Consider the following 15,412-nt stretch of genomic DNA (forward strand, 5'->3'; position numbering starts at 1 on the left):
CATTGTCTACTTCTGATGAACACCCTCTGAGTTGACCTGTAGATAAATAGTCAGTTTTATCAAATCATCCTCACACTGTGAACACTCTAACCTGATTTCTTCACTAACACCATTCCACAACGTCCTATCGGCATGCTTTTGGCTACAAAGCAAGATCCACGTAGACTGTTCTGTAATGGTTGTAGAATAAGACTGTACCTGAATTCCCTGTTATTGGATTTGATTTTAAAAAGTGTCCAGTTTTTTGCTATGCTATATAAAACTTGCACCAACATCTTTGTAACTAAATCTTAATTTTAATTATTTCCTTAGGGTAGAAGTGGAATTACTGGTCAGAGTGTATGTATACTTTTATGTTTTTCTGAGTGGCTGTGTTTATGCTCTGGCTCATAGTGTCTGGGATTGCTGGTCCTTCTAGACCGATGCTTTCTCAATGTGGCTGCACATCAGAACCACCAAGGGTACTTTCAGAAGCAGTGGTGTCCTGGTCCAGACTCAGAACCTCTGAGATTCTTGTTTTGAAAATCTGGAGTGTGATTAGGTTTGGTAGTTTTCATAGGCTCATCCAAGAGATTTTGATATGCAGCCAACTGGAAAGGAAAAATAGTGTTATTTCATTGCTTTTTGTTTGTTTGTTTGTTTGTTTTTTCATTTTTCCAAAGCTAAAAATGGGGAGGCAGTCAGACAGACTCCTGCATGCCCCCAACCGGGATCCACCTGGCATGCCCACCAGGGGGCGATGCTCTGCCCCTCTGGGGCATCACTCTGTTGCATCCAGAGCCATTCTAGCACCTGAGGCAGAGGCCACGAAGCCATCCCCAGTGCCTGGACCATCTTTTGCTCCAATGGAGCCTCGGCTGCTGCGGGAGGGAAAGAGAGAGACAGAGAGGAAGGAGAGGGGGAGGGGTGGAGAAGCAGATGGGCGCTTCTCCTGTGTGCCCTGGCTTGGAATCGAACCCGGGACTCCTGCATGCCAGGCCAATGCTCTACCACTGAGCCATATTTCATTGTTTTAATTGTAACATTCTTCTGAAATTATTACTGACAATCAGATTTGGGAGAAGTGGCCCCTGAAATAAAAGCATCTGAGAGACAATCAGCTGTGGCCATTGCAGGTAAAGTTGGACTTGGGCTCGCAGCAAAGCAGATACCTTTCTTCTATCCCCTTGGGGTTCTGGATTCCAGCCTCAGCCTGGCCTGGGGAACATGGACCTTGAGAGTAAATCCACATAAGGCTTTGATTTTCCTTTTACAAGAATATCCCATCTAGTTGTCTTTTTTTATTATTCATTTTTTGGGGGAGTCAGGAAGTGAGCATTAACTACCATATGTGCCTTGACCAGGCAAGCCAGGGATTTCAAACCAGTGATCTCAGCATTCCAGATCAACGCTTTATCCACTGCGCTACCACAGGTCAGCCTAGGTCTGTGGTCGGCAAACTCATTAGTCAACAGAGCCAAATATCAACAGTATAACGATTGAAATTTCTTTTGAGAGCCAAATTTTATAAACTTAAACTATATAGGTAGGTACATTCCTTATCGAGGTACCGTCCGCATGTGGTATTTTGTGGAAGAGCCACACTCAAGAGGCCAAGGAGCCGCATGTGGCTCGTGAGCCACAGTTTGCCAACCAAGGGGCTAGGTGTCTTTTAAACTTCCCTTAATATTCAAAGTGGGATTTAGTTTTAAACAGGTGATGATCGCACTGCTCACCTGGACACACTCCATTTGAACGTGTTATGTCTGCTTACCCAAGATGTGTCCAGGGTGACTGAGTAGTTCCTAAGCTCTAAGCACTTCTGAGAGAGAAAGGCATGTCTTGTTGGGACAACAGGTATAAAGTGGAACTGTCCTGATTAGACTGGGCCTTCTGGTCTTTCTGGTATGGTCCCCAGAAGCGGTTTTTGCTCCTATGAAGATTGTGGGGTGGGGCTGTAGCAGCTCCTCTAGACTTCAGCTTTAAGGTTTGGCCCCACTCCAGATATCCTTTTCTTATTGATTCATTTTCAAGGTGAATTTCATTAACCTGGTGCTTCACCAAATAAATGTGTTCTATTGGATATTAATAGTGTTATACAAAAATAACCCCACAAATTACACAGATAAATTTGTGTTAATCACTTTTTGCTATGGGTTGTTGTTGTTTTTTTACAGGGACAGGGAGAGAGAGAGAGTCAGAGAGAGGGATAGATAGGGACAGACAGACAGGAATGGAGAGAGATGAGAAGCATCAATCATCAGTTTTTGGTGGTGACACCTTAGTTGTTCAGTGATTGCTTTCTCATATGTGCCTTGACCATAGGACAAGCAAACCTAGTAACCCCTCGCTCGAGCCAGCAACCTTGGGTCCAAGCTGGTGAGCTTTTTGCTCAAGTCAGATGAGCCCACGCTCAAGCTGGTGACCTTGGGGTCTCAAAACTGGATCCTTCTGCATCCCAGTTCGCTGCTCTATCCACTGCACCACTGCCTGGTCAGGCCCTTTTTGCTACGTTTTATTAAATATTTATTCAATGAGATACTATTTTACACCCTATATAATGCTTACTACCAAAAAATAAGAGAAATGTTGGCCAGGATGTGGACAAATTTGTGCATGGTTGGTGGGTGTGTAAGATGTTGCAGCTGCTGGGAACTTGGGATGGAGGTTGCTGCAGAGGCGGGGAGGAGAGGTGAAGCAAGTTGCTTAATGGAAACACAGTTTACTTTCCAGTGATGGAAATTTTGTGGAGCTAGATGGATAAGAAGTAGGGACCGCACAACTTTGTGACTTTACTAAATGGCACAGAATTACTCACTATAAAATGTTCTTCTTCCCCAAAGTTTTTTCCTTTTTTGTTAAAATACCATAAAATAATGTTGACTATCTTAACCATTTCTAAGTATTCAGTTTAGTGAAGAAATACATTCACTTTGTTGTGCAGCCATCAACATTGTCCATCCCTCAACTTGACTCATCTTGTCAATAGAAATTTTATCCTATTCAATTATAACATCCATTCTCCTCTCCCCCAGCCCGTGGCACTCACTATTATACTTTCTGTGTTTATGATTTGACTTCTCTGAATACATCCTGTACATGGACTCATACCATGTTTGTCTTCTGGTGACTGGCTTATTTCTCTCAGCATAGGGTTTGTCTGTGCTGCAGCATTTTGTAGAACCTTGTTCCTTTTAGAGGCTGAATAATATGCCATTAAACGTACAGACCACATTTTATCTGTCCATTTGTTCACTGGTGGACATTCAGGTTGTTTCTGTGTTTTAGCTGTCATGAATAACGATGTGAACGTGGGTGTGCAGATATCTCTTTGAGACCTTGTAGTCAATCTTTTGGAGGAATCTACCAAATGTGGAATTGCTGGGACAGATGATAGTTCTAACTTGCTGATGAGGCCATGTGTATGTTTTTCTTCTAGATCTGTAATGGAGAGAAATGATAGGAGATGACTGCGAGCTTCAGTATGGAGGTGGAGACCACAGGGCTTGGTGTTGGATTGGGGTGGGGAAAGAGAGAGGGAACAGGCACAGTAAAAACAAATTGGTGTGTCATGGCTGATAACTCTGTTGGTTGGAACATCGTCCTGATGCACAAGGGTTGCAGGTTCCATCCTTGGTTGAGGCACATACAGGAACTGATCAATGTTTCTGTCTCTCTTTCTCTTCCTCTCTCTCAGTAAATCATTAAACAAAATTTTAAAAATAACTATAGTTGTATATTTTGAAAAATTGGGAGTACTCTGTCTCAATAAGTAGCAGAGAGGATTCTGAGTTCCGCTTAAACTGGTGTGAGTCCCAGGCATCTGGCATGATTGACACTTGTTTTCCTTTGCTTTTGTAGATGGTCTAAATGAGGCTCAGGACAGTGACTTTCCAACAGGTATGTGTTTTCTGTCTTGTTTCTTGTCACTGCTACAACTTCCTGTCCTGTTGAAGAAAGACAACATCCATGCTGGTGGTCCCCACACCTGGCTGCATCAAAATCATGTCTAGTCTACTAACTTTGTTTTTTAATTTTAGTGAGAGGAGAGGAAGTAGAGACAGACTCCCACATGCGCCCTGACAGGGATCCATTCAGCAGACCCGCCAGGGGTCAGTGCTCTGCCTACCTGGGGCAACTGGAGCCATTTTTTAGTGCCTGAGGCAGAGGGGCCAACTTGCTCTAATCTAGCCATGTCTGTAAGAGGGGTGGAGAAGAGAGAGAGAGGTGAGAGGGAAGGGATAGAGAAGCAGATGGATGCCTCTTTTGTGTACTCTGATTGGGAATCAAACCTGGGATTTCCACATGCTGGGCTGATACTTGACCACTGAACCAACTGACCAGAGCCACTAACTCTTTATATCAACTTACATATTAATAATATTGCCAGAAAAAACAAGCCCCTGGAAGCTATTACAGTATAGAATAACAGAGTTGTCATCTCTGGGTGTTATTTTTAACATGTCCTTTTCAAAGTGATTCTAAAGTATAGCCTGGTTTGGGAACCACTTATGGTGTGCTGGTTTCATATACAGGCCTGTGGAGAGTCATGAACTGGGCATGAGTGTGTATGTAACAGGCTTTCTGCTCTGGCTTTTCCCTGTGGCACTTAACTACCGTGCTGCTTCAGAAATACTGTAGAGACAGTTGTTCCCTGTCTGATAAGAAAATATCCTTGGTTTCATTTCGTCAAGACTGAGAAACCTGAGTAACATGTATGGAGAGTTTCTTCTTCAGTGTCTCTCCCTACAAGTGCTGTTCCTGCAGCAAGTTCACCAGCTCCTGGTCGTGCTGCAGCCACATGCCCAAGAACCTGCTGAGTCCATGCAGACAGTAGGCAGCTGGTGGACCCTGCGGGGAAGTGAGACAGATGTGCCCCAGTGCTCTGACTGCTACTGGTTACCTGGGCCTGGACCTCAACCGTCCTGTGCTTCTGAGGAAACTGCCCCCATAGTTCACAGGAGCACCTAGGGTAGCATCACAGGGGTCGCTTCCTCTTTGGAGAAAGGAGCGGAGAGAATCCAGGAGAGCAGCAGGAATTATGTTTATTTTGTTGACTTATTATCATGAAAAGTGTACTAGTTACATGTAATATGAAAATTGGTAAGAGGCCATGTCCAAGACAGGGAAGTGGCCGAAACCCTTGGCATGGCTGTTGTGAGCATGCAGTGTTTGTAAGAGGCTGGATCAGAATTGGTGATGTAAGGTGAGAACAAATAAGAGCAGAATTATGATAATCTCTAACAGACACTTGAGTACAATCAAAATTTAGATCTGTATTATTGGCTTCAGACTTGCAAAAGAGTTTAGCTATGGTTTGCAGCACTCTAATAATAATTCCCTGTTTTGTTTAAATATTCTCTAATTATTTTGTAAAGAGGAAAGAACAGGAACAAGAAAATCATAGTGAATCAGTGATGGTGTCACCTGTGGCATACCGGTTACAGTGTGAGGGGACCCACTGCCAGACCGAGTGCAGGGAGAAGCACAGATGCACGTGAGGGTGGGGGTGAAGGGGGAGAATGGGCTGCCCGCACATCGTGGTGTACTCACTCCAGCCAGTTAATTTGGGCTTAGTGCTGCTGGAGCCCGTAGGCTGCAGGAGAAACAGATGCGCAGACTTCTGTCTGAGGCCCCTGGTGTCCTGTCCTTCTCTGATGTCCACGTGCCTGCCTGTGTTCAGAACAACCTGGGTGGTGTGATTTATGTGTGTCTTGGTCTCAGGTGGCCCAGGGATCCTGCATTCTGCTCTCTGAAGGAGGCCACCCCACCCTCATGCTGGTGTTCCCTCTCTGCTTCTGCCCTGGCCCCTGCCCTGCCTGGTGAGCACTTATGTCTTCATTTCCCTCTACAGTGGAGAGGAGCCGACTGCAGGAAATGCTGTTGCTTCTAGGGCTAGAGACACACCAGGTCCAGAAACTCAGCCTACAGGACGCCCTGCAGATCAGCAGTGACAGTATGAGGAACTGGGCTCCGCAGGCTCCCAAAGACTTGCCTTGGAACTTGCTCCAGAAGCTGCAGGCCCTCAATGCCAAGGCCAGGAACACCACCATGGTGCTGGATGTGCTCCAAGACATCCGGCCTGTGGAGAAGGAGAGCCAGATGGAGGAGGAGGTCATCTACTGGGACACCGCTGATGACATCTCCGTGGATATCTACTCCTTCTCGGAGCTGCCCACCCCTGACACGCCCGTGAATCCCTTGGACCTCCTCTGTGCCCTGCTGCTTTCCTCTGACAGTTTCCTGCAGCAAGAAATCATGCTGAGGATGTCTCTCTGCCAGTTCACGCTCCCACTCATGCTGCCCGACTTGGAGAACCATGCCCACACCTTCCTGCTGTGGGCCATGTGGGGTATCGTGCGGACATGGTGGTCCCAGGCCCCAAGGGGCGTGGGCAGCCTCAGGGAGGACAGCGTGATCTTGCCCTGGGCGCCCGCCTTCACCTTCGTGTGCATGGAGGTCAGCAGCAACTCCAAGTCCCAGCAGCTCAATGCCGTGCTCAGCCCGGGCCACGGGCAGCGAGACTGCTTCTGGCATCGGGATATGAGCCTGGGCACCAGCCCTCAGGAGATTGCAGATGGGCTGGTGGAGATTTCCTGGTTCCTACCCAGTGGCAGGGAGGACCTGGACCTCTTCTCTGAACCCGTGGCCTTTCTGACCCTCAGAGGCGACATTGGGTCTCACTGGCTGCAGTTTAAGCTCTTGAGAAAAGTCTCCTCGGCCGTGTTCATCCTGACCTACAACATCAGTAAGAAGGAGTACAAACTGCTGTCCTCTATGAAGGGGTCAGCCACCAAGTACTACTTCATCCTGAGTCCCTACCATGGGAAACGCAACTACAACCTGCGGTTCCTGAACAGGCTGGTCCCCGTGCTGAAAATGGACCACTCACATGTGCTTGTGAAGGTCAGCAGCACAGATGGGGTGCATTTCACGCGCAGGGTCCGCTCCATTGTGGCGCACATGGCCCGGTCCCCCTGCAGGAGGGTGTCGGTGGAGGACATGGCCCACGCAGCCCGCAAGCTGTGGCTGAAGGTCGACGAGGACTGAGGAGTGTCAGCGGGCGAAGGACCGGATGGAGCGGATCACCAGGAACATCAAAGACTCGGATGCCTACGGGCGGACGAGCTGAGACTGCAGGGGAAGCCATGGAGAAAGGCAGCCCTGGTGGAGAAGGAGCTGTGCCAGGTGCAGTGGGCGGTGGACCCTCCGGACAAGCACCGGGCAGAGCTGAGCCACCGGCTGCTGGAACCTCGCACACAGCAGAGCAGCCACGACCCTGCAGGGGGCATGCAGGAGTTCATCGCTGACATCAGCTGCCCCTCCTTAGGCGAGAGGCAGTATTTCCTGAGGTGGATGGAATGGGGGCTGGCCTGGGTGGCCCAACCAAGGCGGAGACAGTCTCCAGAGGCAGTTCTGACCCTGAGACTGAAGCAGGTTGGGGCTGGGGACCTCAGTGAGCTGCTCTGGCTGGAACCCCTGGGGGTGGAGCACTTCCTGCGGGAGATGGGTCAGTTTTATGAGGCAGAGAGCTGCCTTGTGGAGGCAGGGAAGCTGCCAGCAGGCCAGAGGCACTTTGCCCACTTCCCAGGCTTGGCCTTGGAACTGCTGGTCCAGGGGCTGCCCCTGGAGCTGATCGATGGGAATACGCTGAGCGCCCCTCTGCACTGGGTCACAGGGCTCTTGAAGAAGCTACATGCGCACCTGGAGAGAAGGTCATGGCTGGTGGTGGTGTCGGCGTTGGGCGTGCCTGCTACAAGGAAGTCCACTCTCCTCAATACCATGTTTGGGCTTCGGTTTGCCACAGGGAGGGGTCGTGGTCCTCGGGGGGCCTTTATGCAACTTGTTACAGTGGCTGAATCCTTCAGCCAGGATGTGGGCTGTGACCACATCCTGGTGATAGACTCAGGGAGTTTAATAGGAGGCGACCTGGCCACGGCTGGGGAGCGCTTTGAGCTGGAGGTCTCCCTGGCCACTCTGATTATGGGGCTGAGCAATGTCGTTGTGGTCAGTTTAGCTGAAACAAGGGATATTCCACCTGCTGTGGTGCATGCTTTTCTGAGGCTGGAGAAAATGGGGCACGTGCCTAACTACCAGTTTGTGTGCCAGAACCTTCACGACATGTCTGTCCCTGGCCCGAAGCCTCGGGAGAGTAGGCCGCTGCTGGAGCACCCTGCTGATGTGAGCAGAGCTGCCACTCAGGTGGACAGACAGGGAGAGGGCCTCCGGACGCTAGCATACCTGGCCTTTTGTAACCCAGATAAGCAGCACGTATGGCACATCCCTGGCCTTTGGAGTGGAGTGCCTCGCATGGCTGCCATGAGCTTGGGGTACAGTGAAGCCATTTTTGAGTTGGAGAGGTGCCTGCTGAAGAACATCAGGAATGGCCTGTCCAACCCCAACAAGAATGTTCAGCAGCTCATCGAGCTGGTGAGCCAGCTGTGAGTTGCAGCTGGTCTGAGGGGTGTCCACCTGGGGTTGGCATCTGAGAGGGCTGGTGCCCTGCCTATGTAAGAAGGTAGAAAGGCAAAAGACAGGGCCTGGCATTTCCTGAGCAGTGGTGAGAGAGGCTGTTGGGGGTGTAGCAGCCCTGCAGTCAGGTACAGACAAGAGCTCTGTCTCAGCTCCGTGGGTGACCCCTGCAGTGGGGTCTCTTTCATCTGTTTCTGGAGCAGAGGGATGCCCTCTATCACTGCAGTTGGGCACATGGGTTTCCAGAAGTGGGGTAGGGAAGGGGCCCTAGGAAGCAGACAGGCCTTCCTGGCAAGCACAGCATCAGTGGGTTGATGCAGCTCGTTCAGTGAATGCCCATGTGGGCAAGTCTATTTATTGACTGACCGTGAAGCCTGCCCCAACCCCACCCTGCTTGCTCTTCTGTGTCCTACACCCCACAGCACATTGTGTACACCTCCCACAGCACAACCATGTGCATTGTGACTTACCTGGTCACACATATGCCCCTCCCCAGATGGTGAGCTCCTTGAGAGCAGGGGTTGTGTGTTCCCTGTCACCCCAGGGCCTGGTACACTGTGGGCACTTTAATAAATGTTTGTGAAACAAATGAATGCACAAATGAGAGTAACAGGTGGTTTCTCTCTGGCCCTAATGTTCATGTTTCCTCCAAGAGGACCAGTGTCTTCTGAGGGAGGGGTGCATGCTGGGCCCTGAAAGAAGACCCATTCTTCAGGCTGTTACTGGGAAACTGAGCTAACTGTCCTTGCAGTAGCTCTAAAGTGCCTCCATCACTGTCCCATTCTGTAGGTGAGGACAGGCCCAGAGCAGCAGACCTGTGTGGGCAGTGAGCCAAGAGGGAGCCACTGCCCTCAGTGCTGCCTCTCTACTTCCCACACTCTAAGGGCAGCAGGCTCACCTCCTAGGCCCTCGGTGTCAGCCCTTCACTTCACTGCACTGCTCCTGACATGGGCCCCCCTGCTGCCATTCGAGCCAGAATTTGAGGCCCTTTCCTGTCTTTTCTCCAGCTGAAGTCCTGACCTGCACTAGCCCTCACCAAGGTGACCTCACTGAGCCTCAGAACCCAGTTCCAGCTGTGTCATTAACTCTGTGAATCTCAGCTGAGGCCTTGGGGCCTTTCTGCTTTGTGGTTACAGGAAAACTTGGCCTCAAGATGTTGATCAGGAGCTCTCTTTGTCCCTTTCATTGCTGTTGCCAGACTTGGAAAGTGAGCCCTGTGTCCTGGAACCTGTTCTTGAATGCAGGCCCCTTGGCCCCTTTTCTGAAGTGTGAGGACACATGTGGCTTACTTTGTGTCTGGGGCATTGCCCCTTGGGTTCTGCAAGCCTCTGGACATGCAGAACAGGCTGTGCACCATACTGGCACTCTGGAAACCTGGTCTTCTGCTAATAAATTTGGGAAAATATTTTCCCTTCTGAAACTTAAAAAGAATTTGTAATCCTCAAGCACTGCAAGCTCATCTCTTCCTGTATCATTAAGTAAAACAAATTTTAAGATGTTGGTTCACCTTGAAAACCACAAACCTGTTATTTTCTCCATCCAGGGCCATAGAAGCTACCCTGGTGCTTCTCCAACACAGTGGGAAATCCACTAGAATATTTCTGGGTCCCAAGTTCAGGCACTGGAAACCTGTCTTAGGATTGTTGAATATCAATTAGTCCCTTTTATTTATTTATTTAAAACAATTTTTCTGAAGTTAGAAGCAGGGAGGCAGTCAGATTCCCGCATGCACCCCACCAGGATCCACCCAGCATTAGATCCACCAGGGGCAATGCCTTGCCCATCTGGGGTGTTGCTCCTTTGGGGCTGGAGCCATTCTAGCACTTGAGGTGGATGCCATGGAGCCGTCCTCAGCAGTTCGGGACAGCTTTGCTCTAATAGAGCCTTGGCTGCAGGAGGGGAAGAGAAAGAGAGAAAGGAGATGGGGAAGGGTGGAAAAGCAGATGGGCGCTTCTCCTGTGTGCCCTAACTGGGAATCAAACCTGGGACTTCCACATGCTGGGCTGATGCTCTACCGCTGAACTGAGCCAACTGTCCAGGGCAATCAGTTCCTTTGAAAACTTATTCTAGCTATTCCTGAAATATGAAACAGGGAAGCTCAACTGGTTCCCTACTAACCAAGGGTTCTTTATTTGGGGTCTACCCATTATGTAAAGTTAAGGTTCAATCATTGAATTCCTGAAAATTGTGTGCTGTTCCTTCTGTGGAAAAGGTTTATAGCTTTCAACAGATTTTCAAAAGGATACACTTCTCTTAATGGTGTATTAAGCAATGTCTGTAATATCTTAGTTTGGGTTTTTTTTTTTTTTGTATTTTTCCGAAGCTGGAAACGGGGAGGCAGTCAGATAGACTCCCACATGAACCCAACCGGGATCCACCTGGCATGCCCACCAGGGGGCTGTGCTCTGCCCATATTGGGGCATCGCTCTGCTGCAACCAGAGCCATTCTAGCACCTGAGGCAGAGGCCACAGAGCCATGCTCAGTGCCCGGGCAAACTTTGCTCCAGTGGAGCCTTGGCTGTGGGAGGGGAAGAGAGAGACAAAGAGGAAGAAGAGAGGGAGGGGTGGAGAAGCAGATGGGTGCTTCTCCTGTGTGCCTTGGCCAGGCATTGAACCCAGGACTCCTGCATGCCAGGCCGATGCTCTACCACTGAGCCAAATGGCCAGGGCCTGTAATATCTTACTTTTACTGAGACAGAACCTAGCAGGGTTGGTGTTAGAAATCTGTGTGAGCCTGACTGGGCAGTGGTGCAATGGATAGAGCGCCATATTGGGACACAGAGGACCCAGGTTTGAGACCCCGAGGTCACCAGCTTGAGCGTGGGCTCATCTGGTTTGAGCAAGGCTCACCAGCTTGATCCCAAGGTCGCTGGCTTGAGCAAGGGGTAACTCAGTCTGCTGTAGCCTCCCAATCAAGGCATATATGAGAAATCAATCAATGAACAACTAAGGAGCCACAAGGAAGAATTGATGTTTCTCGTCTGTTGGGCAGATAAAATATGTTTATGCTCACTTTGTTAAAGTGGCGCTGCCCACGTGGAAGCCGTTGCCCAGATGATATTAATGTGTGTCTCTGGGCAGGCAGAATCCTTGTAGCCTGGGGCTTGGTTTTGGGATTAAGCCTTTCTCACCCTTTTTTGATGTGGGGTGGTACAATCCAATCATGCCTCAGAGAAGTGACTTTGTATTAGAGACTTCCCTATTTTGTATATTGGATTAAGAGTTTGGATTTCTACACTATGAAATGGGGATGGAGCAGGAGCTTGCCCTCTTGGGTCCTGGGATGATTAGCAGCAGAGAGCAGAGGGAGCAGAGCAGAGAGCAGAAAGAGGCCATGTGGCCAGGAGAAGCAGCCAAGATGGCGGAGTGCTGAGTGAAATGCCAGTTTGTGTAGTTTGTGTAGAGAGAAAGAAGGAGATGGGGAACTGAGGAGAATAAGGCTGGTGAGCTAGAAACCTTTGATTCTAGGAAACTTGGATAAGTCAGTAGCTTTGTGAGCACTGAATGTGAGTGGGTTTTGGAGCCCAGTGTGTATTTTTACTTGCCCACCATATGCAAGCTAGAATTAAAGAAAATGGCCTATCAGTTTTTGGCCCCATTGTTTCTTTATCGAATGTTCGAATCCAATGCGAACCTGCATGGGCCAGGAGGCTACTGTGATGGTGGCCCTGGCCCTGGCTGCTGGATTTACATCATCTCTCTCCCTTCCTGCCTGTCTTTCTCTCTCTCTCTGACTCTGTCTCTACCAAAAAAAAAAAAAAAAGAAATCTGTGCAAATGTAAGTCTGATATTGTTGTATCTCTCCCTAGCTCCTCAGATGTGAGTTAGCCCAGGGAAGAAAAATTCTTTTTTTCTGAATCACTAGTAAAAATATAATTTTGGTTATAAACCTATCATGAGTTCCTAAGACATCAGTAAATCTAATTCAGAGTTCAGTGTTACAAGCACTGACAAGTCAGGGCTGCAGAAATGAGCCAAGAAGTCCTTGATCCTGGTTGTGGTGACTTTCCTCCTCTCACCCCTCAGCTCCCACATGCTGCTGTATGCCCCTGCCTTTTTCTGCCTGTCCTTGGCCCTCTCCAGCAGGCACTTCTCCCTCAGGACAGTCTCTGATGTCAGCCTCGCCTTCATTCTAACACCCGAGGGTGTCAGGCCCCTGTAAGTGCTCCTGTTATGGTCCTTACTTTAGCTTTTCTGCCCTCCCCATCCATGCTCCCTGTTCCCTGTGTAATGCAGTATCAGCCCTCTTTTGTGTCCAGATCTAGTGCCATGTCAGAGTCAGGAAGTGAAGTGTTGCTGGTACATGTGAAGCCAATTTCCATATCCATCTACTCCAAGTCCTGGACTTGCGGCTTCTTCCCACAGTGTGGCACAGGATGTTTGTAATTTGGTCTATCAGGAGTCGGGAGATGATTATCTCAGCACCCCAAAGCTAAAGTCAGTAATACTAGCTTGGGACCTAGCCCACTGAACCTACTCCATTCTGTGCCTCAACAATGGATAGTGGGTGTGGAGAATGAAACATGGGGACGTCTCTCTAAAATAAAATGATAAAACTGGACAATGAAATACTATCAGTTTAAAAGGCTCCTTCAGGAAGAGGTGGAAGGTCTCACAGTTGGAAACTACTGTGATTGGAGAACATCTCATCCCTGTTCTGCCCCCTTACCCAGTATGCATAACAGCTGGAGGCCACAGTTAATAAATTAGAAATAAAACATTTCTAGTAAAGTGAAAGACACTGTCCTTCTATTAACAGTTTTTTTGAGGACCCATCTTCAAGTGGTCAAAGAAATCTTGATCATGCAGAATGTACAGACTGAAGCCAAGATGAGTTTCTTGGTCCCTTTTCCTCTCCCAGTGCGATGTTGGGCAACACTGGTGCGTGCATTTGCCCTCCACATAGAAGCTAGTGTTGTCCTTCCTCCCTTGGAAACCACAGCCGCTGCAACATCAGGGTGGATGATGTGTTGTAGATTAAAAAAGGCCAAGTGAGTTCTATGACATGGTATCAGCAACAAAACCATTTTATAGAAAATGGAACTGAGGCTCAAGTGTACAGATTGTTCCACCAGGGCACAACTCCAGAACCTGGAGCCAAATTTTGTGTTTTGGGTTTTTTTTCCCCATTACAGTGTTGAATTCTGAAATAAGACATCCAGTGTTGGTACTTTCCCCCTCGCTGTAGTCGTCAGTGGAGACCAATGATGGTGTTAGTGCCCTGGTCTGAGCATCAAGGCCCCATGGTGTCCCTGAGGTTCTGACCCACCCAGGGCAGAGTGAAGCCCCTCCCTTTTGCATAGCGCCTCATTGAAAAATTGGGTGAAGTTTTAACCAAAACGTGTTTGTTCTTCACTGTGGATAAATCCAGGAGTTTGCTTTAAAGACAATTATTTGAAAAAACTACTAAAAGTAAACTGTAATAGAAAGTTTTAAAAGTAAATTAAATACGGCCTAAAAAGCAAAGTAAGTTATGAGAAATACGTAATACTAGATATGTTCATTAAAGAGAATACAGAGATTACAAGGAGAAAAAAATTACAAACCAAAAGAAATTACACATCATCATACTTTCCAAAGATAACTACTGCTAACACTTGAAATGATTTTTTTTGTATATTTTTACTGTGTGAATATAAGTAGATGATCTTTTTTTCTTAAATGGCATCTTGACAGTTTTTGTGAGCTTGTTTTCATGTATCGTTAGGGCTTTAATATCGACATTGCAGAAAAAATATTTGGAGACAACTCAAGTAGCTGAATGTGTAAAAACTAAGAAAACGCTTCAAGGGGAGGCCCGGGAGTGTGGCCAGGGGCACGTTGCTTTCCTCAGGACACCGGGACAAGCTCTTCGGGTGAAACCTCATGCTCATTCCGCCCCAAACCGTGGCTCCAGCCGTGGCCGGCCGGCGAAGAGGTGCAGAAATGAGCACCAGAGCGTGGGTCCGCCCGGCCCCGCCCCCACTTTGCCCTCGTGCCCCGCCTCCCAACGCAGAGTCGCAGCTGCACCGGCTCCGATTTGATCTCGTCCACGGTGCGCTGACCTTTGCCCCCGTGGCGCGGTGGAGCGTCACGCACTGCGCTCAGGCAAAATGGTGGCGCCCATGGGTAGCTGAAGGCTCGGACAGCGGGTGAGCGGGCTCAGCGGGTCATGGCTGCCCCGGGTTTCGTGTTACGATTCCCCCTCCACACACGCAGTTGCTGTCCTGGAGCCGAGAGCTGCCGTGTGCCTGGCGCGCCCTTCACGTCTCCGCGGTGTGCGCCAAGGTGAGCCGCCCGGGGACGAGGGGCCGGAGCCAGGTCGCCGCCTGGGTCGCCGCCTGGGTCAGGCATGCGGACTTACGGCCTCTCTGTCCTAGAATCGGGCGGCCCGGGTCCAAGTGAGCCAAGGGGACAAGCCGGTGACGTATGAGGAGGCGCACGCGCCTCACCACATCGCGCACCGCAAGGGCTGGCTGTCGCTGCACACAGGTAAGGGGACGACGGTGCCACCAAGGAGTTCTGGGCTGTGACTGGCACAGGAGGAGTGAGCTGCGTTCGAGGTTTTACTCCACTCAGTGATCCACGTGGAGTCAGAAATCCGTTCTCCTGTAGAGGAGAAGTGGGAAAGCAGGCGTCAGGGCACGAGGGTGGAAACGCGACACAGAGGCGGCTTTTTCCGCAGGGAGCGAGGAGCGGATTGAACCTCCAAGGAGGGATTTGCGTGCCTGGAGGCAGGAGGTGTTGTTGCTTTGCTCTCAATCACTTGTGATTGAATGAGCTGCCAGGTGGTTCAGAGGCAGTGAAGAGTGAAACCCTGTAGAGTCGACTTGGACACGCGGGACAGTGTGTTGTAAATACAGCAGCTTTCCTCTGAAGCACTGGTTTTTCTTTATTTTCTGTGAATTTTTCTACTCTTGGCAGTGCCCTTTTTTTTATTTTTGTTTTTGTTTCAGTGTATTTGTCCAAAGTTTTTTAAATT

General features: G+C 49.2%; 1 pseudogene; it reads left to right on the top strand.

Annotated features, from left to right (window-relative positions):
* The first annotated feature begins 311 nt into the window (after positions 1–311).
* Positions 312–8,424, top strand: LOC136318382 (up-regulator of cell proliferation-like; annotated as a pseudogene).
* Positions 8,425–15,412: the final 6,988 nt, after the last annotated feature.

The sequence above is a fragment of the Saccopteryx bilineata genome, unplaced genomic scaffold (assembly GCF_036850765.1).
Source record: "Saccopteryx bilineata isolate mSacBil1 unplaced genomic scaffold, mSacBil1_pri_phased_curated manual_scaffold_103, whole genome shotgun sequence".
NCBI classification, from domain to species: Eukaryota; Metazoa; Chordata; class Mammalia; order Chiroptera; family Emballonuridae; genus Saccopteryx; species Saccopteryx bilineata.